The following is a 26,776-nucleotide window of genomic DNA, read 5'->3' on the forward strand; positions in this document are numbered from 1 at the left end:
CAAAAAGCGGAAAGACAGCATACAATTAATTGCATACATAGAACAAACCCAGAACCCATCCAAAAATAACACCCCTTTCGGAAGGGCAGCGTAGGGCACATTTAGGTGTAGATGGGCAGCTAGTTAAGACAAGTGACTGAACATTACCAAAATATGGAAATGGACAAGTCTACCTGTAATTTTCTGAATTATGAATGTCCACAATATCTGTGACCATGAACTAATGGCCGAAACTACTTATATAATTTTCAGGGCCTGATTCACAAAGATAAACTTGCACTCTTATGTAAGTTTATGATTGTTTGCTATTAACAAAGAGATTTACGAGTAGCATCTTTACTAGTGCGAATCTCTGTTCATAACACGATGATCTATCATTTTTTTTGTGTTGTAATTCTTTATTAAAGTATCGCAGAATATGCACGTGTGAAGTGGTTACAAGGGAAGTTTCGCCAGTCATCAGAATAGCAGATGGCTAGCAACTGCATTGTATTAACAGAAAACATTGCTTGCCTATGAATGGGGGGGTGAAGGGGAAGGAGCGTTGGTATGTTTGGGGTGGGGGATGTTCTTGTACATTCTGTACCGCACCGTGTATCTCCTGCGTCTGTGGGGTTGGGCTCTATGAGCAGAGGGGTGGGTGTCATAAGCGATGAGGGATTTGTGGTCCTCTGTGGGTCAGGGTAGCAAACCAAGCATAGTACTCGCGGGGACGTCCCCAGGGCAGCAAGACTCTCAACAGGGCCTTGGGAAAGAGGGGGGTGTCCCGTGGTGGATGGGTGTGTTAGGGGGTGTGTCTGGATCTGGTATCATGCTCTCGGTGACAATGCTGGGGTGAGCAGGTTCAGGTTTGTGCTGGTACATTAGAGGCTAGGTACAGGCTTCATCCACAGGAGCGGGGGACCGCGGGAGGCTAGGGACAGGGAAGGAGGAGAAGGAGAGCCTCCCCGGCTCCACCACGCTCCCGGTATCCGTTGATACGTGAGTCTGCTGTGATGAGTTCAGGAGATGATGACGGAAGGGGCGTGGTGGGCAAGTGGGAGGGCGTATCCCAGATGTCATACTAGTCTCCTCACTCCATCAGTCACGGTTAATTTCCACAAAGGGGTGTGGGCAGGTGGGTCGCTATCTGGGGTGCAAGGGCCAGGGGGTTCCGCGATGTTCTGTCAGGGTGCCAGAGGGGGGACGGGAAGGGGTTAAAGGGAAATGACTGGGGGGCATGGATAGCAACATGAGGTGGGGATAGTCTCCAGCGGGGATGTGGAGTCAACGGAGGGGGAGGGCAGAGGGAGGGGTAGAGAAGGGAGGGAGGGGCAGGGGGAGGGCGCGATACTAGATGAGTGGAAGAGTGGTAACAGAGAGTGTCAGGTCACCCGGCGACAAAGGGTACAGTACGAGGATGAAATTAGTGTGCAGGTGCAGTAACCGTTGGTGGTGAGTACTAAGGGGGTTCAGGGGAGGTAGGTGTCTTTGACTATGTGAGGATACTGTAGGAGGGATAGGGAGGGAGGGGTGGGAGGTTGGGGAGATGCAGTGAGGTAGGTATCTGACACGCTGTGTCGTGGATAATGATGATGAATGGTGGCTGTGGCGTGGGCGCTGAACCTGAAACAGAGGGAGGCTAGGGTCCACTGTGTAGTGTGGAGAGTCTCCAGCGTTCACATATGTGTGCAGGAAGGGTGCCTTTGTCTGCAAGAACAGGTCAGTTTGGTCCTGCAGGTTGTAAATGACTCATTCACGGGGAGGCGGTTTGGATCATGGCTACCAGCTACAACACCCTCCATTGATGTAGAATACAGAGTTTGGCCATGGTCATTGATCTGTGAAAGAGGCAACGTTGGGGTTTTGATAGTTCTGGCGATTGTCGTAGGTCACACAAAAGGATCGGGAAGGTGGTAAACGGAAAGTGGAGTGGCATAGAGACGCTCAGAGTCCGGCACACATATGACCAGAAGGGCTGCACTGAGGGGCATTCACATGTAACATATGTTGTATCATAATGGGTATTTTTGCATCTCCAGCTATTGGCATGCGGGAGTAGGCCGTTCTGTGCAGTTTCATGGGTGTCCAGTACCAGTCGTGTAGAGACAAAATTTCAGCTGCGCCTTTCTAGTGCCTTTGTCCAGGGCTTCTAGTATGTCCACTCATTCGTCTTTCTCATATGAGACTGAGATCCGTGATTGCCACCTGACACACATCGTTCGCAACTGAGGTTGCAAGAATAGGTGGTATGAGAGCACTCCATATAGTCCAGACATCACCCCTTTGTGTTTCCCCCATGTATGGAGGTATAGCACCACAGACGATTCGGGTAGGGGCGCCAGGTGGGGTCCCAGACATTGTCGTACGCAGTGCTGCACTTGGGTATATTTCCAGTGCTGCGTCACTGGGAGGCCAAACTCCTCTTCCAGTTGCGCCAGTGTTTTCAGGGAACTGTTGCTAAGGAGCTGATAAAGCATATGAATTCCACGCTGCCTGCCATGTAGGCCATAACAGTTCCCGTCCGCATATGCGTATGGCAACGTTCACACACAGGGGAGCGCTCTCGTGTAGCCGAGGGTGCGAGCCCAAGAGGCAGTGTGCTCGGTGGCAGGCTTTGCACATAGCGGACTGTATCGGGTGGGTGGTGTCTCGTGCATGGGTCCCCGTCTTGTATAGGGTGGATAGCCCCATCTCAGCAGTGAGCAAATGCTGTTCTAAGGGCACCCATTATGGTGTGTCCTGGATCACTGGCAGCAAATGAGCAAGCTGGGAAAGGTGCAGAACATAGTGTTCTACTGAGGGGAAGCCCAGACCCCCGCTGGCATGGCAAGCTTGTAACATGGACGATGCTATGCAGGGTTTTGAGGAGCCCCACATGAACGCTTTGATCCGGGAGTCTATCTGGCACAGGGCTGTGAGGGTTATCTGCACAGGGGGATCCCAAGTGTGTAATTAAAGCGTGGGAGCATTACCATTCCGACAGCCTGCACTCTGCCCCACACGGAAAGCCCCAGCACATTCCACTTCTCAAAGTTGAGCTGCATCTGGGTGATCAATGGGTTTAAGTTGTCCAGGACCATTCTAGCCAGGCCTTTGTTCACTAGGATGCCAAGGTATTTAAGGCGCAAATGTTGCCAGTGGAAGGGGAAACCATGGATGGCTGCCTTCATGGTCCTGTCTGAAACGGTGAGTGATTCGCTCTTATCCCAATTGATTTTATACCCAGAGAAGGAAGAGAAATTATCAATGATACAGTTTGAAGTTGCTGACCGGGTGGTGTATGCCCATGATATTGGCTGAGTTATGGATGGTGACGATGAGGGGTTCCATGGCCATAAATAAGAGGAGTGCGGAGATGGGGTATCCCTGGCATATTCCTCTGCAGATTGGAGAGGGATCTGATGGGAGGCAGTTCATCTGCACGGTTGGGTTGCCGTAAAGCAAGTGCTCCTTAGCAATGAATTGGTTGCCTAGGCCGAAGTGTTCCAACACTTGAAATAAGTAGTCCCATTTTTATGTGATTGAACGCCTTTTCCCCATCGAGCGAGAGGGCAAGCGGATCCGAGGTAAGGTCTTTGGCTGTCCAAAGCGTCTGTGCGTGGGTGCGTAGGTGGTTTATAGAGGAACGGCCCAGCATGAAGTCCACCTGGGAGGCATGCACCAATGAGGGGAGGATTTTCCAGAGGCGGGATGCCAGGACGCAGGCCAGGATTTTAATGTCGCAATTGAGCAGTGTGATGAGTCGGATAGCAAGGGATCCTTCCCTGGGTTAGGTAAGACTGCTATCACAGCTCTGTTTGGAAAGGAGGGCACAGAATGCCGCCTGTACTGTACTGGCCATGCCCTCACCTGCCCTGTGGTAGCATTCTGCTGGGAAGCAATCTTCTACAGGGCCTTGTGATAAGGTAGTTTCGCTGTTGCTGATTCTATCTCTTCTTTGCTAAGCTCCCCTTCTAACAGCTCTCTGCCCTCATCTGTGAGGCGGGAGAGTTCCGCCTCCTGTAGATAGGTGGTCCGTTTACTCTCCTCAGCAGATTCTTCTGGGGTATAGAGGGCCTTGTAAAATAAAACAAATTAATTTACGATGTCCTAGGGGGCTGGTTGAGGTCTCACCCGACGACGATGTTATGGCTGGTATAGCCTTGGCCACTTTGGGGTGGCGTAGCTGTGCTGTTAGCAGCCTTCACGCCTTCTACCCTTGCTCTTAGTGTCTCGACTTCATCCTCTGCAAGGCGTACTCCGCTTTGGAGGTGAAGAGGCTATTTAATGCCATCCGGGCCTGATCCAGAGATTTGCGATGTTGTAGGAGGAATGTGTGGAGTACAGGCGAGTAAATGTCCTAATGTCAGTTTCCAGCACCTTTTGCTGGGCTGTATTTTGTCTGCTGGTTTGTTCTGTGTCTCACATGAGTTGGCCTCGTATGGAGATCTTTGTTGTGGCCCATAGGGTCCTACCAGATTTCACGGAACCACGATTATCAGAGAGATACTCTTAGTGGTGCGTCTGGGATTTGCTGGTAGGGGTCCGATGGTGCTGGATGTTTATCTGCCAGGGCTTGCAACCCAGACTGGCCAGCCCCAATTCCAGAGAGAGAAGGACTGGAGAGTAGTCTGTGAGGGCCACCTCCTGGATTTGGGATTCCAGTGTAAGCTGTACCACTCTGTGGGATGTGAGAAAATAGTTCAGTTTAGAGAGCGTGCTGTGTGTCAAAGAAGTAAAAGTATAGTCTGTGTCTGTGGGGTGCCTCAGACGTCAGTGATCCACCAAACCATTATCTAGCATCACATCCTCCATCAGGGCCATGTCTGCTGGGTTGTTCCTATCCTGGAGTCCCTACGTTTCCAGGACCGGGTCCCTCGCTAGGTTCCAGTCTCCACCAATGAGATATTGGGAGGCGCCTATTTCCACATAAACTGTAGAAAAAATGATTTTTTCGCCCCTGTCGGAGTGTAAATTTACCCCACACATATATGGTGGTCACCTAGTTTGATCTTTGCAAATTTGTATTGTCCATCAGGGTTCATCCATGTTTTATTCACTGTTACCGGAAGAGATTTCCAAAGGAAAATTGCCACCCCACATTTTTCGTGTGGTCCTTTTGCCCCCTGTGTCTCTGCTCTGCACACTGCTGCGGATCACCTTCCCCACTCAGTCTCTGCGTAATTTGTCTGATTCCATATTGTCAAGGTGGGTCTCCTGTAGTAGTGCAACATCCACGTGCTTAGACTGCAAGTAAGAGAGTATCTTTTTCCGTTTAATGTAGTGTGTGAGGCCGTGGACGCTCCCAGTTATAGCGCGCATGGGGGTGTGTAGGGCTCATGGTGTGGGGTCGCATTGAGCAGGGAGCGGGGGTTCTGGTGGTGTGTGGCAAGGGTTCTCCCTGGACAGGAGATGTGGTAAAGTAGCCCTGAGGGAGATTCCGGTTTTAGAGGGCCAGCAGGGGTCAGTATGGTTGGGTCGGTGGAGAGCTGTTGGGGTGGAGGCAAGGGATCTGGATGAGAGAAAAGTGGGGGCAAGTGAAAGTGAGGGAGCAGGAAAAGGGAAAAAAATAAAAATAAAAGAGAAAGAGAAAGTGAAGGGACAAAAACGTTAGGTAGAGAAGAGAGCACAGGTACTGGGATGGATGGGGAGCGGGACGGTGAGGGCACTGGTGTCCGGTGACCCGTGGGCAATTTACGTGCGGGGTAGGACTCTGCTGGGCCATCAAGACCTGAGGTTGGCCGGGGAAGGTCCTTGTTTTAGTGGGGGTGCTGCGTAATAAGATTGGGAAGCTGGGGAAGGGGGGTGAAGGGACTGGGTCATTGTGGTGAGAGATGCGTTGTGTCTGAGCATGGGAGGTTGAAGGGGAAGTGAGGTGGAAGAGGACACGTAGAACAGGGGGGTGGAGGAGTGAGCTATCAGGTGCTAGGTAGCGAAGGGAGTACTAAACTTCCTACCGCAGGTCTAACCCCAGCAAGAATCCACCCAAGTATGATTCCAGTCTACTGAGGGGGGGGTGGGGCATTGCATAGAGTACCACCCGGAGATGAGGCAGTCTAGGGGAGGATAAAAACAGAGGCAGGAGGAGGAGTAGTGCAGGAGGAGTGCAAAAAGGCACCTATCAGGTTTGTGAATATGGCGGTGTGTAGAGTACTACCCATGAGGTTCATAAAGGCCATATTTGATGTTTGACTGATGTATTCTAAGCCTTAGGGAAAGGAATGACTTTCATTAGTCTCTTTGGTGAAATCAGCGGCCATCTGAATGCTGTTTTCTTCATGAATGAACAACCTCCGTTCATGAGCCGCAGTCAGTATTTGCCGCATCTGCTCATGGGGTAGAAAGCAGGCAATGAGCCGACGTAAGTTTCAGAGGAGTCTCTTTCAGGCATTTGGGCCTTCAATTGACTCAGGGAAACCAAAGAAGCGGACATTGTCCCTTCGGCTGTGGTCCTCCAAGTCGACTAGTTTGCTACAAAGGAAGAGGAGTTCCTGGTCCCTGTCTTGCGTGGTGTCAAGATGTCCCTCCGCTGCCATCAGTCTCTGGTCCAGCCCCTCAGCCCACACAGGTAACCCCGCTATGTCCGCTCTGATCGATTTTGCTTCGATTTTGCTTTGTCCGCTAGCTTGGATATGTTGGAGTGCATTCCTTTCAGCCGCCGACTGACTGAGGAGATTTCCTGTAGAATGTGGTCCACAGGTCTCACCTGGCGCAGAGGCTGTTGAAGGGGTAGAGGGACATCACCCTTTGCAGCCATTGTGTGTGGTTGCTTCAGCGCCTCTGTGAATAGGAGCTGCCTGGAGGACTTACTCCTGTGCTTTGTAGTGAATATTTGTGCTGTGTTCCAGCACAGGGTCTAATGCTGCTGTGTCAGGTCACACGCTGGCTGAGGAGCGAGACCGGCGGAGGGACAGGGGTGGAGCAGTCAGGGCGGTCGTTCTTCAATGGTCCGTTTATGGAGCTGGGCACCGTTCCCACCACAATCACATCAGAAGGTGTCTCTTAGGGCACCCCTGGGTGAGCCCAGGGGGGGGGGGGGTCTGTTGTTCTGGTTGTGCTGGCCAAGCTGAAGGTGGCTAAGAGTATCACAGGGGATGCCAGGTGAGGGGCCACCTCTTCTGATTTTTGATAGATATCTCCCTTTCCTTTGACCAGCAGGTCAGTAGGACTGTTTCCACCTGTTGTGGTATTATTAGGATACTCAGAAAGATCTCATCCTATCTTTCCCCTGACGCCCGGAAGCAAGTCACCGTGGCTCTCGTCTCCTCGAGATTGGATTATTGCAATGCACTGCATGTGGGCCTAAACAAGAGTCTTGTTCATCGCCTACAGATAGTGCAGAATGCCGCGGCCAGGATGGTTCTCAATCTTCCTAGGCTTTCTTCTGTATCCTTGGCCAGGAAAAACCTTCACTGGCTGCCCATCCAGTCTAGGATTTCTTTTAAGCTCCTCTGCCTCGCTCATGGGGCTATGTATGGCTCTGGTTCTGGTTCAGAGGGCATTAAGTCCTTCCTCCATTCTTATTCCCCCAGTAGAGCTCTCCGCTCATCAAATAAAAATCATCTTTTAGTTCCTAGATTTGCAAAAGCTAGATGGGGAGGTACAGCGTTCTCCACTTTGGTACCTAAGCTCTGGAACTCCCTCCCCCCAGAACTGGCTGGACAACCCTCTCTGGCACTTTTTCGCAAAGCATTTAAAACCTGGTTCTTTGCTGAGGCTTACTCGTAGACTTGCACCTGGTGAATTTAGACTATTTGATCTGTTTGGCGCCTTGATGCCCTTGGGCTGAGTTGTGCTGTATAAGTCTCCCTTCACTCACTCACTCACTCACCATGGTGTTGTCCGTGTTGATTTGCTCCTATCATGGGCTGCGGAGGGAGAGGAGCACCACTCAAGGATCTGCTGTGGCAGAGGGGGCAGGGAGGTGTACAAAGACGAGAGAGGGCTGACCGACCGGTGTGCATTGGAGCGTGTGGTCCTGTGGTCCAGAGGGGGGGGGGCAGGGCATGGGTCACACCAACAATGTCCACCATCTGTTTATGCACTCATGCACAACCTTCCCAGATCAAAAGGTGAAGGATGAGGGGTAGGCAGAAAAAGGCTCCTGGGTTTGTCACGCTTCCCCACCTCAGCTTGTGGGTCTCCAGGCACCAAGGCTGTACTCCTGTAATCTAGAGGGCCTGGAAGGGTAGAGGCACATAGGGGCTTCTCGTCGAGTGGAGAAGGGGTGGCAATCCCCCCATGTCCATGTAGTGGTTCATCAGTGGCTGAGGGTTAGTGTAGGCCCTCTGTTGAAGAGAAAGGCCGCAGACATGATGATCCGAAGTCCTGTGTCAGTGGGAGCCCGGGCACCAGAAGGATTGCAGTTGTTGAGTCCCGGGGGCCATCCTCTCCTGTGATCCCGAGCCGGTTGCAGGATTGCAGCAGTCTCCCTGCAGGTCTCGAAGAACAGGATTGGCAAGGCAGAGGCCGCACGCTGGTAGTGATGGGCAGGGTTGGACTGCAACACAAGGTTGAGGCTTCAGTTACGCCTCAAGGCCCTGCAGTCTCACCCCGCCCAATCTTCTCCGCACATCACCCTCCATCCACATTTCGGGGTCCGAGGTCAGCCGAGGTGTCAGACTGCTTTGCAGTGTTGTGATGTGGGCCCCCAGCTGCCGTCAGAACTTCAATGCCCCCACTCGGAGACTTGATGGAGCGGTAATTTCTTCTGGTAGTTTCTCAATGTAAAACCTTCATGCTGCCTCTAATTTACCGCTCAAAAGGTGTTGGGCCCTTCACACCATGTATTACCTTCAGGAGACTTTAAATAAACCTGAACAGTCAAAAATACAATTTATTATTTCAAGCCAATAAAGAGAATTGTTGATTATTTTAAAGGGTTTTATTTCAAGTCAAATGTTAAGTTTTTCTCTGACCCTTTATTCATGAGTAAAATATCAATCAGGTTACAGAATTTGGAAAACAGGAAAAATAGCATTAATACAGAACACATTACAGTCGGCATATAAGCATTACATGTAGGAAAGAAAATGTGGCGCAAAATCTCAGTCAAAATTCTTAAAGAGTTTCTAAGAAAAAGAGTCTTGCAAAGCTAATCAATAATTAAATAGTTTGCAAAAAATCTCCCATTAAGAGAAATAAATCAAATAAATCTTTTTAGACCTAATTCATTAGTCAAATCATAAACTTAAAGTTTAGCATCTAATTCTATCCTGGTCCACTGTCACCCCACATTTTCGTGTGGTCCTTTTGCCCCCTGTGTCTCCGCTCTGCTCACTGCTGTGGATCACCTTCCCCACTCAGTCTCTGCATCATTTGTCTGATTCCATATTGTCAAGGTGGGTCTGTTGTAGTAGTGCAACATCCACGTGCTTAGACTGCAAGTAAGAGAGTATCTTTTTCCGTTTAATGTAGTGTGTGAGGCCGTGGACGCTCCCAGTTATAGCGCGCATGGGGTGTGTAGGGCTCATGGTGTGGGGTCGCATTGAGCAGGGAGCGGGGGTTCTGGTGGTGTGTGGCAAGGGTTCTCCCTGGACAGGAGATGTGGTAAAATAGCCCTGAGGGAGATTCTGGTTTTAGAGGGCCAGCAGGGATCGGTATGGTTGGGTCGGTGGGGAGCTGTTGGGGTGGAGGCAAGGTATCTGGATGAGAGAAAAGTGGGGGCACGTGAAAGTGAGGGAGCAGGAAAAGGGAAAAAAAGAAAAATAAAACAGAAAGAGAAAGTGAAGGGACAAAAACGTTAGGTAGAGAAGAGAGCACAGGTACTGGGATGGATGGGGAGCGGGACGGTGAGGGCACTGGTGTCGGGTGACCGGCTGGCAATTTATGTTTGGGGTAGGACTCTGCTGGGCCATCAAGACATGAGGTTGGCCGGGGAAGGTCCTTGTTTTAGGGTGCTGCGTAATAAGATTGGGAAGCTGGGGAAGGGGGGTGAAGGGACTGGGTCATTGTGGTGAGAGATGCGTTGTGTCTGAGCATGGGAGATTGAAGGGGAAGTGAGGTGGAAGAGGACACGTAGAACAGGGGGGTGGAGGAGTGAGCTATCAGGTACTAGGTAGCGAAGGGAGTACTAAACTTCCTACCGCAGGTCTAACCCCAGCAAGAATCCACCCAAGTATGATTCCAGTCTACTGAGGGGGGGGGGGTCATTGCGTAGAGTACCACCCAGAGATGAGGCAGTCTAGGGGAGGATAAAAACAGTGGCAGGAGGAGGAGTAGTGCAGGAGGAGTGCAGAGAGGCACCCTATCAGGTTTGTGAATATGGCGGTGTGTAGAGTACTGCCCATGAGGTTCAAAGAGGCCATATTTGATGTTTGACTGATGTATTTTAAGCCTTAGGGAAAGGAATGACTTTCATTAGTCTCTTTGGTGAAATCAGCGGCCATCTGAATGCTGTTTTCTTCATGAATGAACAACCTCCGTTCATGAGCCGCAGTCAGTATTTGCCGCATCTGCTCATGGGGTAGAAAGCAGGCAATGAGCCGACGTAAGTTTCAGAGGAGTCTCTTTCAGGCATTTGGGCCTTCAATTGACTCAGGGAAACCAAAGAAGCGGACATTGTCCCTTCGGCTGTGGTCCTCCAAGTCGACTAGTTTGCCACAAAGGAAGAGGAGTTCCTGGTCCCTGTCTTGCGTGGTGTCAAGATGTCCCTCCGCTGCCATCAGTCTCTGGTCCAGCCCCTCAGCCCACACAGGTAACCCCGCTATGTCCGCTCTGATCGATTTTGCTTCGATTTTGCTTTGTCCGCTAGCTTGGATATGTTGGAGTCCATTCCTTTCAGCCGTCGACTGACTGAGGAGATTTCCTGTAGAATGTGGTCCATAGGTCTCACCTGGTGCAGGGGCTATTGAAGGGGTAGAGGGACATCACCCTTGACAGCCATTGTGTGTGGTTGCTTCAGCGCCTCTGTGACAAGGAGCTGCCTGGAGGACTTACTCCTGTGCTTTGTAGTGAATATTTGTGCTGTGTTTCAGCACAGGGTCTAATGCTGCTGTGTCAGGTCACACGCTGGCTGAGGAGCTAGACCGGCAGAGGGACAGGGGTGGAGCAGTCAGGGCGGTCGTTCTTCAATGGTCCGTTTATGGAGCTGGGCACCCTTCCCACCACAATCACATCAGAAGGTGTCTCTTAGGGCACCCCTGGGTGAGCCCAGAGGGGGGGGGTCTGTTGTTCTGGGTGTGCTGGCCAAGCTGAAGGTGGCTAAGAGTATCACAGGGGATGCCAGGTGAGGGGCCACCTCTTCTGATTTTTGATAGATACCTCCCTTTCCTGTGACCAGCAGGTCAGTAGGACTGTTTCCACCTGTTGTGGTATTATTAGGATACTCAGAAAGATCTCATCCTATCTTTCCCCTGACGCCCGGAAGCAAGCCACCGTGGCTCTCGTCTCCTCGAGATTGGATTATTGCAATGCACTGCATGTGGGCCTAAACAAGAGTCTTGTTCATCGCCTACAGATAGTGCAGAATGCCGCGGCCAGGATGTTTCTCAATCTTCCTAGGCTTTCTTCTGTATCCTTGGCCAGGAAAAACCTTCACTGGCTGCCTATCCAGTCTAGGATTTCTTTTAAGCTCCTCTGCCTCGCTCATGGGGCTATGTATGGCTCTGGTTCTGGTTCAGAGGGCATTAAGTCCCTCCTCCATTCTTATTCCCCCAGTAGAGCTCTCCGCTCATCAAATAAAAATCATCTTTTAGTTCCTAGATTTGCAAAAGCTAGATGGGGAGGTACAGCTTTCTCCACTTTGGTACCTAAGCTCTGGAACTCCCTCCCCCCAGTACTGGTTGGACAACCCTCTCTGGCAATTTTTTGCAAAGCACTGAAAACCTGGTTCTTTGCTGAGGCTTACTCGTAGACTTGCACCTGGTGAATTTAGACTATTTGATCTGTTTGGCGCCTTGATGCCCTTGGGCTAAGTTGTGCTGTATAAGTCTCCCTTCACTCACTCACTCACTCACCGTGGTGTTGTCCGTGTTGATTTGCTCCTATCATGGGCTGCGGAGGGAGAGGAGCACCACTTAAGGATCTGCTGTGGCAGAGGGGGCAGGGAGGTGTACAAAGACGAGAGAGGGCTGACCGACCGGTGTGCATTGGAGCGTGTGGTCCTGTGGTCCAGAGGGGGAGGGCAGAGCATGGGTCACACCAACAATGTCCACCATCTGTTTATTCACTCATGCACAACCTTCCCAGATCAAAAGATGAAGGGTGAGGGGTAGGCAGAAAAAGTCTCCTGAGTTTGTCACGCTTCCCCACCTCAGCTTGTGGGTCTCCAGGCACCAAGGCTGTACTCCTGTAATCTAGAGGGCCTGGAAGGGTAGAGGCAATTAGGGGCTTCTCGTCGAGTGGAGAAGGGGTGGCAATCCCCCCCATGTCCATGTAGTGGTTCATCAGTGGCTGAGGGTTAGCATAGGCCCTCTGTTGAAGAGAAAGGCCGCAGACAGGATGATCCGAAGTCCTGTGTCAGTGGGAGCCCGGGAACCAGAAGGATTGCAGTTGTTGAATCCCGGGGGCCATCCTCTCCTGTGATCCCGGGCCGGTTGCAGGATTGCAGCAGTCTCCCAGCAGGTCTCGAAGAACAGGATTGGCAAGGCAGAGGCCGCACGCTGGTAGTGAAGGGCAGGGTTGGACTGCAACACAAGGTTGAGGCTTCAGTTACGCCTCAAGGCCCTGCAGTCTCACCCCGCCCAATCTTCTCCGCACATCACCCTCCATCCACATTTCGGGGTCCGAGGTCAGCCGAGGTGTCAGACTGCTTTGCAGTGTTGCGATGTGGGCCCCCAGCTGCCGTCAGAACTTCAATGCCCCCACTCGGAGACTTGATGGAGCGGTAATTTCTTCTGGTAGTTTCTCAATGTAAAACCTTCATGCTACCTCTAATTTACCGCTCAAAAGGTGTTGGGCCCTTCACACCATGTATTACCTTCAGGAGACTTTAAATAAACCTGAACAGTCAAAAATACAATTTATTATTTCAAGCCAATAAAGAGAATTGTTGATTATTTTAAAGGGTTTTATTTCAAGTCAAAAGTTAAGTTTTTCTCTGACCCTTTATTCATAAGTAAAATATCAATCAGGTTACAGAATTTGGAAAACAGGAAAAATAGCATTAATACAGAACACATTACAGTCGGCATATAAGCATTACATGTAGGAAAGAAAATGTGGCTCAAAATCTCAGTCAAAATTCTTAAAGAGTTTCTAAGAAAAATAGTCTTGCAAAGCTAATCAATAATTAAATAGTTTGCAAAAAATCTCCCATTAAGAGAAATAAATGCATAAATGAAATAAATCTTTTTAGACCTAATTATTTAGTCAAAGCATAAACTTAAAGTTTAGCATCTAATTCTATGCTGATCCACTGCACTCTCTGTCTGTCTGTGTCTTTAGAGGAAAGCAGCCCCTCCTTCACAGGCCTCAAATGAATGTGGCCTGCAGTGCCAAGATATGACGTGGAAGCAAGAAACCTCCCCCTGACTCTCATCGGACGCCAACTCCGCCCTTCAGCAATCTCCCGGGACGTTTCTCGTACCTAACCCATAGGATGTCTGGCCTAATCTGTTCCTTCTCTCAAGAGCTCACACACCCCCCTAATGAGCCTAGAAGCCAGCTGAGCTGAGAAAGCCAGCCCCTCCTCCGGAAAGGGCATTATTTATACTCTAATTATTGGCAGAGTACACAAAGATGTAGCATCTTTCAGGAAAACCTGTACGTGATTGGTCAGTCATGACGGCATGAGTTCTCACTACCCTGACTCATTCTAAAAACCTGACTTTACCAGTCTTAACAAAAGAAGCGCAAATGATTTAATACATTTATAAACGTTTGCAACATTTACTAGGAAAACATGTTTCATTCCAATGCGTCCTTCCTTCCTTCCACAGTGCATCAGATGGTTACTTTTAACTAACTGGTACATTGGCACAGTCACAAGAATGTATAGTTCAAGATGTCCTTGACTTCTTTAGGAAAGCTGGTGTCTGCGCATGCTCTCTTCTCTTTTAATGCAAGCCATAGCCTTGCTGGATTCACAGGCAGCCATGTTTTGTGTAGGCCCCAAAAATAAAACAGACACAAAGAAAATATTATTTTCATGTAAATCAGCCCATTATGTTTCCCAACTCCATACTAATACACCTTATAAATGTTTACCTAGCCAAGCGATTAGTATAAAGCTGCTTTTTCTACTTTGTGTACAACATGCAAAAATGTGCAATGTGCAAAATAGCATTTTCATGCTTTAGTGTAATTTTAAAAGCACACACAGTTACTATAGCGCACACAACAACATGCTTTAATGTTTTAGATAGCTTTTCATGCAAAAAAACATTTAGTCCCCTGTGTAGTGTTTGGTGCATTATTAATTCACACACATTATAAAAAGAGGTGTTATTAACTGAAATGTTTATCAAAATATGCAACAAGTCAAAGTCTCTTAAGAAAGAAATAGTGAATTTAGATTGCAAGGGATGAGCTGGGAAGAGAGAACACATTCTATTAATCTTCAAAGCTAAAAAGGCCACCCTTCTCTACATTGCAAAAAAAAACATGTTAATTCAGCAAAAGCATTTCAGACTGAATAGGCCTCACTTTCATATTTTTCATGTGCCATCTTTTTAACTTGCACCAAAATGTGTGTGGCAATTTAAATGCAGTCTGTCTGTAGCACAAAAATAAAACAATGCCTGACTGCAGATGAAATCTGCTCCATCAGACTCCCTTGGAGCGGAGCTCTCCATTAAGGTGGCCATCATCATGTGCGGGCATACCACGCCTCCAAGATGACCTATCTAGTGATTTGTGGTATGTTGCCTTGTAAAATGATTTTAATTAATGTTTTGCATCATTTTTTATTTGCATGCATTTAAAAAAATCACGTTATAAATTTGGTAAGAATCTCTTGACACACGTGAACTTTGCAAAGAAAAAGTTTCTATGTTTTAAAGTAATGTCATCGTCGTCATATCAGCTAGCTTTGAAATGACTCACATAACATTATGATTTATGCATAACCCTTATGATTGATTCTGTTTATATAATTTGAATATTTTAGATACAAATATGAAAAAATTAAAAACAAATGTTGCACCCTTATTAACATAGTTACTCAAAATTGGCATTAAAAAAGTGATGGAAACACTATTACTACTTAGAACTCTGACATTCACATTATTTGTTTACATGCGAAAAATACCTGAATGTTTTGCATTGAACCTATATAAAAATAAAAAGTTATCATATGTCTTTGTTGAAAGTGATGCTCTGTATGTCTTCTCTCCCAATCTCCTCATCTCGATCCAGCATCAAACCACATTATAATTTCACTTGTCCACAAACTAGCCATGTCTACAAACTAGCCATGGATGCTCCACCCTTCAGCCATCTTCTTTTGACCACAGACTCATGTCTAAGTTCTCCTATGCCATAATAAGTGCATGTAAAGTTGAAATTGCTCCAGTAATTAAAGGTACACTGTGTTCTCAGGTGCAGGTTTGCTAGATCGAGCCAAGACAAAGGGTCATGTTTGAAGGTGAAGTAGCATGTGCTTTAGCTATATATAATGGTTTATGAGAGACCACCATCATTAAAAGGTAAATGCGGAAAGAACAATTTTGCATGGTAAAGGGGGTGTTTGACAGAGCCACTCTATCACATTCACAGCTTTCTTTTGTTGCCATTAGTTTTCAATAGACAGTGCAGTTACGTACAGAGAAAAACAGCAGCTGGAGGGAAAAACAAGAAAGGACTCAGTGGGGGGGCGTGGCTTCCTCGTGCAGCGTAATGGCTGATAGTTAGAGCAGCTCCCGAAACACTGATTCCCTTCCTACTATCTGCAACAATAATCCGAGTACCTAGGGATGGGGGAACCGTCGGAATTCATAAGGGTGCTGCTGATCTGAAAATCACCTCTTCTAGACACTTATTCTCCGAGATACGGCTGTTGCGACCTGTGGCCTTCTCTGAACCTGGAGCCGGGGACTGCTGTGAGGAAAGTGTGCACGGTCACGCATCAAATTAGATCTGTGCCTGACGCGAGCCCAAGGTCAGCCGGAAACAGAAGGAAAGATAAGGAGCGGTGGCTCCCAAAGAAGCTGGGATGATCCAGCATGGCTGCCTTTGATGATCGAAGGGTGAGCGGGGCCTCTCCAGAGGCCGACTTCCTGCTCTGCTGGGTTCGGACTGTTGTGGGCGCCCCCAGAGCTCCGTGAGAACCTATCCGACCCCGGTGGGTCAGGGCCGCTACCGAACACTGTGGCCACCAGAAGCTGAGTGAGGGCCAGCCTGAAACACCGGAGCTTGTGTGCCTTGAGGCCCCGGAGGGCTGAGTATTCTTGGGTGGCCGGTGACTGAAGTAGGAGCGGCCATCAGCGGTGGCAGAGGAGCTGGACTGGCCTGGACCCGCGAACAGGGTATGCAGCTGCTGTGATCAATACTCCCCTGACGGTGCGTGGCTGCCCCGGCTCACCTTGGTGGGCTGATCGGGCCCAAGCGAGGTTCTGCCCCAAGGGGGGTCTCTGCTTCAACTTTCAGCATTAGTGAAGGGGCACAGCCCAAATAAACAGCGCTAGTGGGTTGGAGCCGGGGGGGCTGCCCACTGGAGCGTGCTGCTAAAAGGAGCTGATTTGCCTGTCACCATAGGCCTACACAACACATTCCACTGCAGGGTACGGCATGAGTTGGCCTGTCCCCCCCGACATTGCATCAGCGTCTTAGGCCTCTGAAATACTTGCCCCCAGGGGGGCTGTTGCAACGTGACACACCTGCACTACAAGAAGATACTCCTGTGGGGTAGAAAGAGACGGACACAAAAGTGATGAGAGAGATTTCGGGACCGAGGGGCCCCAAGGTGACCCAGCAGAGCAAGCTGGACAGATACACTCTCCCGAAGTGGAAAATTTCAGAGCAACAATCCAAGAACAAACTGGCGGCCGGACCAGAGGGAGAACCCTCTGAACTCACTCTAAAGGATATCATGGAAGCAATCTTGGGGGTCCGATCGTCTATAGAAGAGAGGATGGACACAATTACATCAGAGGTAATGCTCATCAGGGCGGACCTGACCAAAATCAGGCAGAAAGTTAAGCAGATGGAGATTACTATCTCTAGCCTTGTACACAACACTTCACAATTGCAACGCAACATTAAAGACCTCCAGGCCTTCAGAAAGTTCGCAGAGGTCAAGCTTGATGACTATGATGAAATAACGTACAAATTATCGGGGTGCCGGAAAAGGCGGATGGGCAGGCGACCAACTTATTTTTCGAGGACCTTGTACTCGAACACCTAAAACCCAAGGGACTGTCGAAATTCTTTGTTGTCGAACGGGTTGTTGAATTACCGGCACACGGATGCCATATTGCAAAATGCCAGGGTGGCCCCGCCTCTACGCTACGAAAACGCAGATATCTTAATCTTCCCGGACTTTACTTTTCTCGCAGTAAAGAAAAAACTATGAGACAAAGGGATCAAATACGCAATGCTGATTCCAGCCGTCTCCAGGTGGAGGCAGATGGAAAGGTCTGGTTTTTCGATCATCTTGAAGCAGCTGCGGATGGCTGGAGGGTTGGAGCGGGGCAGGGGAACACAACGCTTGTTGAATATTAACCTATTCAGATCCAAGGCTGAGACTCTGTTAAAAAGTAAGGTGCCCTTGGCCTATAGTGACATTGTTATTACATTCAGTCCTCTAAGTGGTAGAGATCCCATGTGTCACATTGAGGGATGTTATTCTGCCAGCCGTGTTATTTGCCCTAATGTATGTTACTAATGTCGGCCGGCACCCACCCACGCCTACTTAGCTTATCAGTCAAGGATGGGAGCGGGGTGGTTGAGCGTCTCACCCCCACACAAGTCTTCTTTTAGTTCCACTTTGGGTGATAGGCACTCTGCATAGTTAGTCAGATTGGCAGTTGCAAGCCCAGAGTGCAGGGAAGCAGGGTGGTGGGTAGTTGGGTAGCGGTTGAGTGGTTATCACAAATACAGGTTAAATCGACACAGTGTATCCGCAAACAGCAAGGGGAATGTACAGATCAAATATGCGATAATGAGCACACACTAGGACAAAAATTTGAAACTCCTGAGTTGGAATGTCAACGGGCTTGGGGACAAATTGAAACGTTGTATAGTACTACAACATATCAAACAACATTCCCAGGATGTAGTACTCCTTGAGGAGTCCCACCTGAGAGGTAATTCCTGTAAAGCACTGAAGAGATGGTGCACTGCGGCTTCGCCAGGGGCTCCAGGGGGGTGGGAATTATGTTCAAGCACTCATTCCCACTTTCCAAACGGAACACCTGAATTGATGAGATAGGTAGGTATACTGTGGTCTCGGGACAATGGGAGGGGCAGACGCTCACATTTATGGCGGTGTATGTCCCACCGGGCCTTCAGGGCCGCACGTTCAGGGACTTAGGTACTGTCATGCTTTCACTGGCCACTTAATCGTGGGGGGGAGATTTTCATTCAGTAGTGTCGGGATCTCTCGATCGCCATCCCCCCGCGACACTGGCTCCTCAAGTAGATGGCTCCCGGACTTTCTGGATGCCTTGGGCCTTTCAGGTGTGTGGAGGGCGTGCCACCCAGAAAGTATTCAGCACAACTCCCACTCAGGTGTGCACAGCAGCCTTTCCTGGATAGATTTTCTCCTGGTGCCAGCAACTCAGATAGCAAACATTCATGAAATTAGACACATGGCACAAGGGATATCCGACCATTCCCCGGTGTGGTCCCAACTGGTCCTGGGAGAGAAAAGGATGGGAGGCCTTGCACCTATGGTACCTTCGGAATCCTGTGGTCAAAAAAGCCTACAAGCCCTTGATCGGTATTTCTTGGAGAACGAAGAGTCTGTTGGTCATCCTAAACCATAGGGGAAGCTTTCAAAATGGAAATGAGGGGCAAGCACTCTCGCTGATAGCTAGAGCGCGTAAGGAGAAATTAAAGGACCTGGTCCACTTGGAGAATGAAGTCCTCCGCTTGGAGGAGGAGACTGGGGAGGAGGTCACGCAGGAGAAACTTCAAGCCCTGAAGCTTAAAAGGGAAGAATATAAAGCCATTGGTACTGATATGGCCAAAACACTGGGGAGGGATAAGGACGGTAGAGTGTATGACTTGGGGGATAAGGTGGGGAAATTGATTGCCTAGCTAGACAGGAAAGAAATGGCGAGTAGACTAGTGCCAGAACAAATAGATGAAGCAGGTGGGAAGTTAATGGATCAGCACTGCAGGCAATCGCTAATGAATTTGCTGAGCACAATAGGGATGTATATCACTCAAGCACAGATCTCCAAGAGGAAGACTCACAGGCTCTACTCCTAGATATCTAGCTGCCCACTCTGTTGGACGAGGAAAATCACACGCTAGTCAGTGACTTCACAAATGATGAAATAGCGCAGGGAATCAGAAATCTCCAATCTGGTAAGGCTCTGGGCCCCAGCGGTCTACCCATTGAATTATACAAGCTAAAGCCGGATAGAATAGCCCCATACTTACGGGCCATGTTCGTGGAGAGCCGAGAGTTGGGTTTGCTGCCACAGGACCAGAGGGTTGCCACACTGGTCACAATACACAAAGAGAGTAAGCCAAGGGGTAAATGCTCATCATATAGGACCATCTCCTTACTGAACGAGAAAACAAAAATACTCGCTAAACTACTGGCCAGCCGCTTGGTCCAAGTCATAAGCAATTTGGTACACCCTGACCAATTGGGCTTCATGTCCCATTGTAATACCGCGTTGAACCTTTGAAGATTGGACAGCGTGTTGGGAAGACAGGCCACGATTCAGGAAGATGCACTGGTGGTTTCATTGGACACCACAATGGCGTTCGATACTTTAAATGCCCGTACCTCTTCACAGTTTTAGCAAAGGTGGGGTTTGGGCCCGGCTTTATCGGGTGGGTGAGGCTCCTTTACGCTGAACCCCTAGCTCAGGTCGCAGTTAACAACAAGAAGTCGAAGGTGTTTGTGCTGAGTCATGGGATCCGCCAAGGCTGTCCATTATCACCCTTGCTCTTTGCCCTTTCCCTGGTGCCCTTAGCGGCATGGATCCGTAAAGATCACATAATATTACAGGGGATTAAGTGGACAGAAGGTCGGGAGGACCGCTTCTCCTTGTACGCGGATGATACTCTCTTGTATCTTGCCTCCCCGAAAGTGTCGATCCATAGAGTGCTAAATATTTTCACAAACTTTGATAAATACGCAGGGTATATGATTAATTGGAGCAAGTCCCTAATGTACGTCCTTAGTGGAAATCCTCCTCCCCCACCCAGGGGTTGCCCTATTCAGGTGGCTAGAGTATATTTTAAATATGTGGGTGTCTTTATCACCACAGACCCTAAAATCCGGTATGAGTGTAAACTACTTTCCCCCCTGCAGAGGCTGAGGAAAGATGTCACTAATTCGAAGGCGCTTCCTCTTTCGCTGCTGGGAAGGGCAGTGCTTTTTAAGATGATATCATCACCACGCTTCCTCTACGCCTTGCAGAACTCCCTTGAACTGGTTCCAGCGTGATATTTTAAGGAAATAGAGGGCCTGCAGAGGGAATTGCTGTTGGACTGTAGACCCTGCATAGCTCTGAATAAATGAGTACTGGTTTGGTACGATGGTGGGATTGGTCTTTCGGACATTAGAAAATATTACTGGGCTGCCCATCTAGCCACGATCAACCATTGCACTTATCACCGTGGGGATGACCCAGGGTATAGAATGGATAAATGGTTACTGCTGGTTGGTAATTACAACAGGGCACTATACCTTAGACCCCGGCGGTTTCCCTTAACGGGACCGACTATGCACTCAGTACAGGTCTAGTACGTGGCAACCCGAAGCCTGGGGTGGGACCACAAACGTACGCTAGCTACTCCCTTGTCGGATCGCGAGCAGTTGGGTACCCTGGGGACCTCAACAGGCATTGAGAAGAGGTGCTTAATTGAGATCTCAAAGTTTAGGGACCTACGGCTAAAGGGCCTGGTGGTGACATTTGCTGCGCTCCAGCAGAAATATGACAGATACCTGCAAGTCTGGCATGGGCTCAAGTCAAATTTACCAAAAGGTGCCTCTCCCCGGGAACCCTCGACGTTGGAGGATAGATTGCTCGACGGATACTTGCCTACGAAAGTGATATCCTTGACCTACAAAAAATTGGCCAACAACACCTCTGATCCCCTTGGGCTGACGAGAGAGCGCTGGGAGGGAGACGAGCTGGAGCTCAATGATGAGGAGAGGCAGGAGGCAGTGGCCTCCCTGCGAGAGGTGGCGATCTCTTCCAGATTCAAGTTCAAGTTAAACATTTGTATAGCGCGCTACTCACCCGGAGGGCTCAAGGCGCTTAAGGGAGATGAGTTCACTATTGATCGAACAGCCAGGTTTTGAGTTGCTTTCTGAAGGAGAGGTCGTTCTGTGTGAGACGGAGGTGGGTGGGGAGGGAGTTCCAGGTTTTGGCCGCCAGGTAGGAGAAGGATCTTCCTCCCATGGTGGCTTTCCAGATGCGTGGAATCGTGGCGAGGGCTTGGTAGGACGATCGAAGGTGGCGGGTGGGGGTGTAGAAGGTCAGGCGAGTGTTGAGGTATCTGGGACCTAGGTCGTGGAGTGCCTTGTGTGCGTGGGTGAGGAGACGGAACATGATTCTTTTGTTGACGGGGAGCCAGTGCAGGTCTCTCAGGTGACCGGATATATGGTTGTGGCGGGGTATGTCTAGGATGAGTCTAGCGGAGGCGTTCTGAATACGTTGAAGTCTTTTCTGCAATTTGGCTGTGGTTCCGGCATAAAGGGTATTTCCGTAGTCCAAACGGCTGGTGACGAGTGCTTGGTTGACTGTCTTCCTTGTTTCGTTGGGGATCCATCGGAAGATCTTTCGGAGCATGCGAAGGATGTTAAAGCATGATGAGGAGACGGCGTTGATTTGTCTGGTCATCGAGAGGGAGCAGTCTAGGATGAATCCCAAGTTGGTAGCATGGTCCGTTGGTTTTGGTGCGTTGCCTAGTGCCGGGGGCCACCATGAGTCATCCCAGGCAGAGGGAGATGTGCCTAGGATGAGGACTTCCGTCTTGTCAGAGTTCAGTTTTAGGCGGATATTCTTCATCCATTTGGCTACGTCTTTCATCCCTTCGTGTAGATTGGTTTTGGCGGTTGATGGGTCTTTGGTGAGGGAGAGGATCAGCTGGGTGTCGTCTGCGTAGGAGATGATGTTGAGGTTGTGTTGGCGTGCGATGGATGCGAGGGGGCACATGTAGATGTTGAAGAGGGTGGGGCTGAGCGATGATCCATGTGGAACGCCGCATATGACTTCGGTGGCCTCTGATCTGAAAGGGGGAGGCGGACTCGCTGTGTTCTTCCGGCGAGGAACGAGATGATCCAAGCTAATACCTTATCCTGTATCCCGACGTCCCTGAGGCGTTGTACAAGGGTGCGGTGGCAGACCGCGTCAAACGCTGCGGAGAGGTCCAGGAGGATGATTCTCCGTTGTCGAGCAGGGTCCGGATGTCGTCTGTGGCTGCGATGAGGGCGGTCTCGGTGCTGTGGTTGGCTCGAGGGAATTGTTTGATTCAAGGAAGGCGGCGAGCTGACTGTTAACGGTCTTCTCTATGACTTTGGCGGGGAACGGGAGGAGTGAGATGGGGCGGTAGTTTTTAAGTTCGTTGGGGTCTGCTGTAGGTTTCTTCAGGAGGGCGCTGAGTTCGGCATGTTTCCAGCTTTCCGGGAAGGTTGCTGTGTCGAATGAGCAGTTGATGATGTCCCGAAGTTGGGGTGCGATGACGGAGTCGGCCTTGTTGAAGATGTAATGGAGACATGGGTCGGTTGGAGATCCGGAGTGGATGGAGTTCATCATGTGGATGGTGTCTTCAGTGCTGATCGGGGTCCAGGCGTGGAGGGTGTTGGTGGGGGGCTTCGGTTCGGTGGTGGGGAGAGTGGACTGGTTGCCGAAGCTGTTGTCTATGTCTGCTATATTGCTGTGGAAGAACAAGGCTAGAGAGTCGCAGAGGTCTTGAGAGGGAGTGATGTCGTTGTTGCCGGCGTTGGGATTGGTGAGCTCTTTGACAATGCTAAAGAGTTCCTTGCTGTTATGAGCGTTGTTGTCTAGTCGATCCTTGAACGCTGATTTCTTGGTGGTGCGGATTAGCTGGTGGTGTTTGCGAGTGGCGTTCTTGAGGGCGGTCATGTTGTCTGTGGTGGGGTTTCTTCGCCAGGTTTTCTCAAGGGTGCGGCAGTTCTTTTTGGAGTTCTTGAGTTCGTTGTTGAACCAGGAGGCTTTTTTGCTTCCTGTCTTGTTGGGATGGTTTTTCAAGGGTGCTAGTTCGTCAGCGCAGTGGGTGATCCACTTTGCGAGATTGATGGCTGCTTGATTTGGGTCCGTTGATGTAGCAAGGGGTTTTTGGTTCAGAGATGTGGTGAGCTGGTCGGTGGTAGTTTTGTTCCAGTTTCGGCGGGGAATTCCTTGCGGGTGGTGGTGGGTGGTAGTCTTTCTGAAGCTAAAGTGGACGTAGCTGTGGTCTGTCCAGTGGAGTCCCATGACGTAATTAAAGGTGATGTGCTTGCTGGAGGAGAAGATTGGGTCAAGCGTGTGACCGGCGTAGTGGGTGGGGGTGTTCACCAGTTGTCTGAGTCCAAGATTGGCGAGGTTGTCCAGCAGGGTGGTGGTGTTGTTGTCATTGTTATTTTCCAGGTGGAAGTTGAGGTCCCCAAGGAGGATGTAGTCCTCGGAGGGGAGGGCGTGTGGGCTGACAAAGTCAGCAAAGTCTTCGCTGAATTGTGTGCGGGGTCCTGGGGGTCTGTATATGAGGGTGCCTCTGAGTGTGGTCTTGGGGTGGGTTTGGATTTGGAAGTGGAAGTGTTCGGTGGCTAAGGGGGTGTCGTCGGAGTTGGTCGAGATGCGGATGGTGTTCTTGTGGACAATGGCGATGCCTCCTCCTGTTTTGTTGATGCGGTCTCTTCGGATGATCTTGTATCCATCCGGGATGGCTATGGCGATGTCGGGTGCTGATGAGGCGTTCATCCAGGTTTCCGTGAGAAAGGGGACGTCCGGCGATGTGGTGTCGAGTAGGTTCCATAGTTCAATGGCGTATCTGTGGACCGAGTGGGTGTTGAGCAGGATGCACTTCAGGTGGTTGTTGTTGGAGTTCAATATGGTGTTAGTGGTTGCAGCGTGGGTCCTGATGCAGCAGAACTTGCAGGAATGGCAAGTGAAGGGTCCATGGGTACTTCCTGGGGCGGCTCGGTGACAGTCGATAAGGCGTCCGGTGTTAAGTGCAGAGAGGGTTGCGGCGTCGTAAGTTCGGCGGGTGGAATGGTCTCTGGGTGGGCCAGGGGGTCTGGCGCTGGGCACGGTCCAGGCGCGGACGGGTGTAGACGGGCTTACCTTTGGCGCGCCTTCGGCGCGCATAGGGCGCGTCCGCTGCGCGTACGTTCATCTGTCATAAGTGGAAAGTGGGGGGGCGGAGCGAGGGAGGAGCAGCTGGGAGACGGGTGCGGGGGAGCAGCGGCGGGGATCGCGATGTACACAAAACTAAATTAAGCACAATAATAAAGCAGGCACAACAGTATCAGCAGGGGCACGGAGGACGATGAAATAAAATCAGTGCAGGAGCAATACTAAATGAATACAGCCTCAGAACACAACTGTACAGCAGGGGCACGGAGGACGATAAAATTAAATCAATGCAGCAACAATACCAAATGAATGCAGCCTCAGAACTTATCTCCGGAGGGCAGCGGCAGCGATGGGGCGTGAGGAGCGACCGGCACTGACCAGGTCAGGTTGGATCACGCCTCACTCAACTTAAAATCTTACTCAGAGTTTATGTAACCGGGCCCTGCCTAGTTCAGATTGGAAAAGTAAATGACAGAAAGGCAATGTGGGCAAGTAGACACATTCATCCATATAATATGGGAATGTGGGCATGTCCAGAACTACTGGAAGAAGATACATGACTGTATGAGTGAGGCCCTCGAAATTGCATTAAGCCTGAAGCGAAACGATGCCTTCTGATGGTGGGGAGCCCACAGACTTGAATTGCAAAGACAGACTATGGGTCACGCTAGGCGTAATGGTAGCTAAAAGAAATATTGCGCAGTTGTGGGGAGCAGAGGTACTGCCAAAACTTGAGGCCTGGAAGCCAGATATGGATTGGTGTATAGTCATAGAAAGCTCAGTGTAGGTTGCACGCGGGTGCCCTAGAAAATGGTCTACTATATGGAGCAAGTGGAATGCCTACTAGGGAAACATACGTGTCCCACCAACTCTCCCATTATTTGATGAACCGTCTACGCCGTGACTGTAGTAACTCACTGTGTCTCATTTGAATGCATTCTGTATACAACTGTGTCTAGGTATTTGTTGTTGCACACTTCCTCTTATTGTTCAATAAAAAGAATTAGAAAAAAACAAGAAATTACTCACTTGTTTGGCAGTCATGGAAAGACATGAGCATCACTAAAGAGGAAGATTAACCAAATTCAAGCAAAAAGTTTCCTTCCACTAGTCGAGTCACTCGTTCTCTTTCTAAAAGAAACCAGGTAGAGTCTGTGAAGCCCAGCACAGAAGTGATAGAGCTAGGTGCTACATCACAGGAAAAGTCAAATGATGATGCTACTCTTGAACAAAAAGAGGAAAATAGTATGCAAGCATGTATAAATAGTATGCAAGCATGTATAAATGCATTATGTACATAGCGAAAATCTAAACAAAAGGCAGCGGAACACTGTACATGGTCAAGGCAAGCTTAAAGAGTAATAGAAGAGGAAGCTGAGTTGTGGACGTTAATGTCATGAGTGCAGTCCCTATGACGCAACACACGTATAGACCCTATAAGTCTAAATTATGTCCAGCTAGAAAACCCACCCCTGTCCCGTGCATCCTGCTCTCCAGTATAAGTGTTGTGTATATTTGTATCTGTAAATGTTTACCCATGTTTAGTGGAACCATGTGTTTGGAAATAATCTTTATTGTAACTTATTTAGGGCATGTTTCATGGCACGTTATTGTAGTGATTAAATTCTCACTGATAATTTAGGTGGAGGAGAGTGGCGATGCCATACGATTAAAAGTACAAGTATAAGCTCGTTTTTGAACTGGTGCGCTGCTTATGAAAAGGCAGAGAAGCGGCAGTCAGAATTGCGCTGCAGAAAAAAGCACCATTTCTGAAGACACGTCGTCTCGCATATGAACGCGAGCGACGTCAACGTTTCCTTGGGTGCGGTCTCGAGTGTGGCAAGGTATAAAAGCCACACCCGGGTTTCTAGAAGGCACTTAGCCGTCGGATCTTCAGGACAAGGACTTGCTGTCAATGGGGGGGATTACCTTTGGAATCCGGTTGCAGGGACTTCATCGGGAGCGACTCAAGCCCCTAAAAGAAACAAAGAAAGCTAAGTGAACCTTTATTTTCTTCAATTCAAAGGCTCCCTATGCAAGACAGATGATAATTGCTTGAAATAAATCAAGGAAAGAGTTTTTGGAACCACTTTGTAAACCTTCAGACTTTCAAGGCATTGAGCACTAAAAAAAATGTTGTGATAGTTTATTTTAAGAAACTTTTGGGACAATGTACTAGCGATATTAGAGAAAACAGTAAGGTTTATATTTTAGGAGCATGTTTTATTTTTTTCTTTCAAGACAGGAGCGTGTGATAAAAAGGGCCAGAAGTAAGTGAACAGATAAACTTGAAAGAAGTGCAAGAATTGTAAAAGCGTGTTGGTTCTTTTGAAATGTGGAAATAAAGGCTAATATGTAGTTTGTGTTATAACTTACATTAAGTCCCAAACTCAAGTGGAATCCACATTTGGACATGTTATTGCTTAGACATGCTTAACTGTCTGGGGCTC

This window comes from Lissotriton helveticus, chromosome 9, assembly GCF_964261635.1.
Source record: "Lissotriton helveticus chromosome 9, aLisHel1.1, whole genome shotgun sequence".
Lineage (NCBI taxonomy): Eukaryota > Metazoa > Chordata > Amphibia > Caudata > Salamandridae > Lissotriton > Lissotriton helveticus.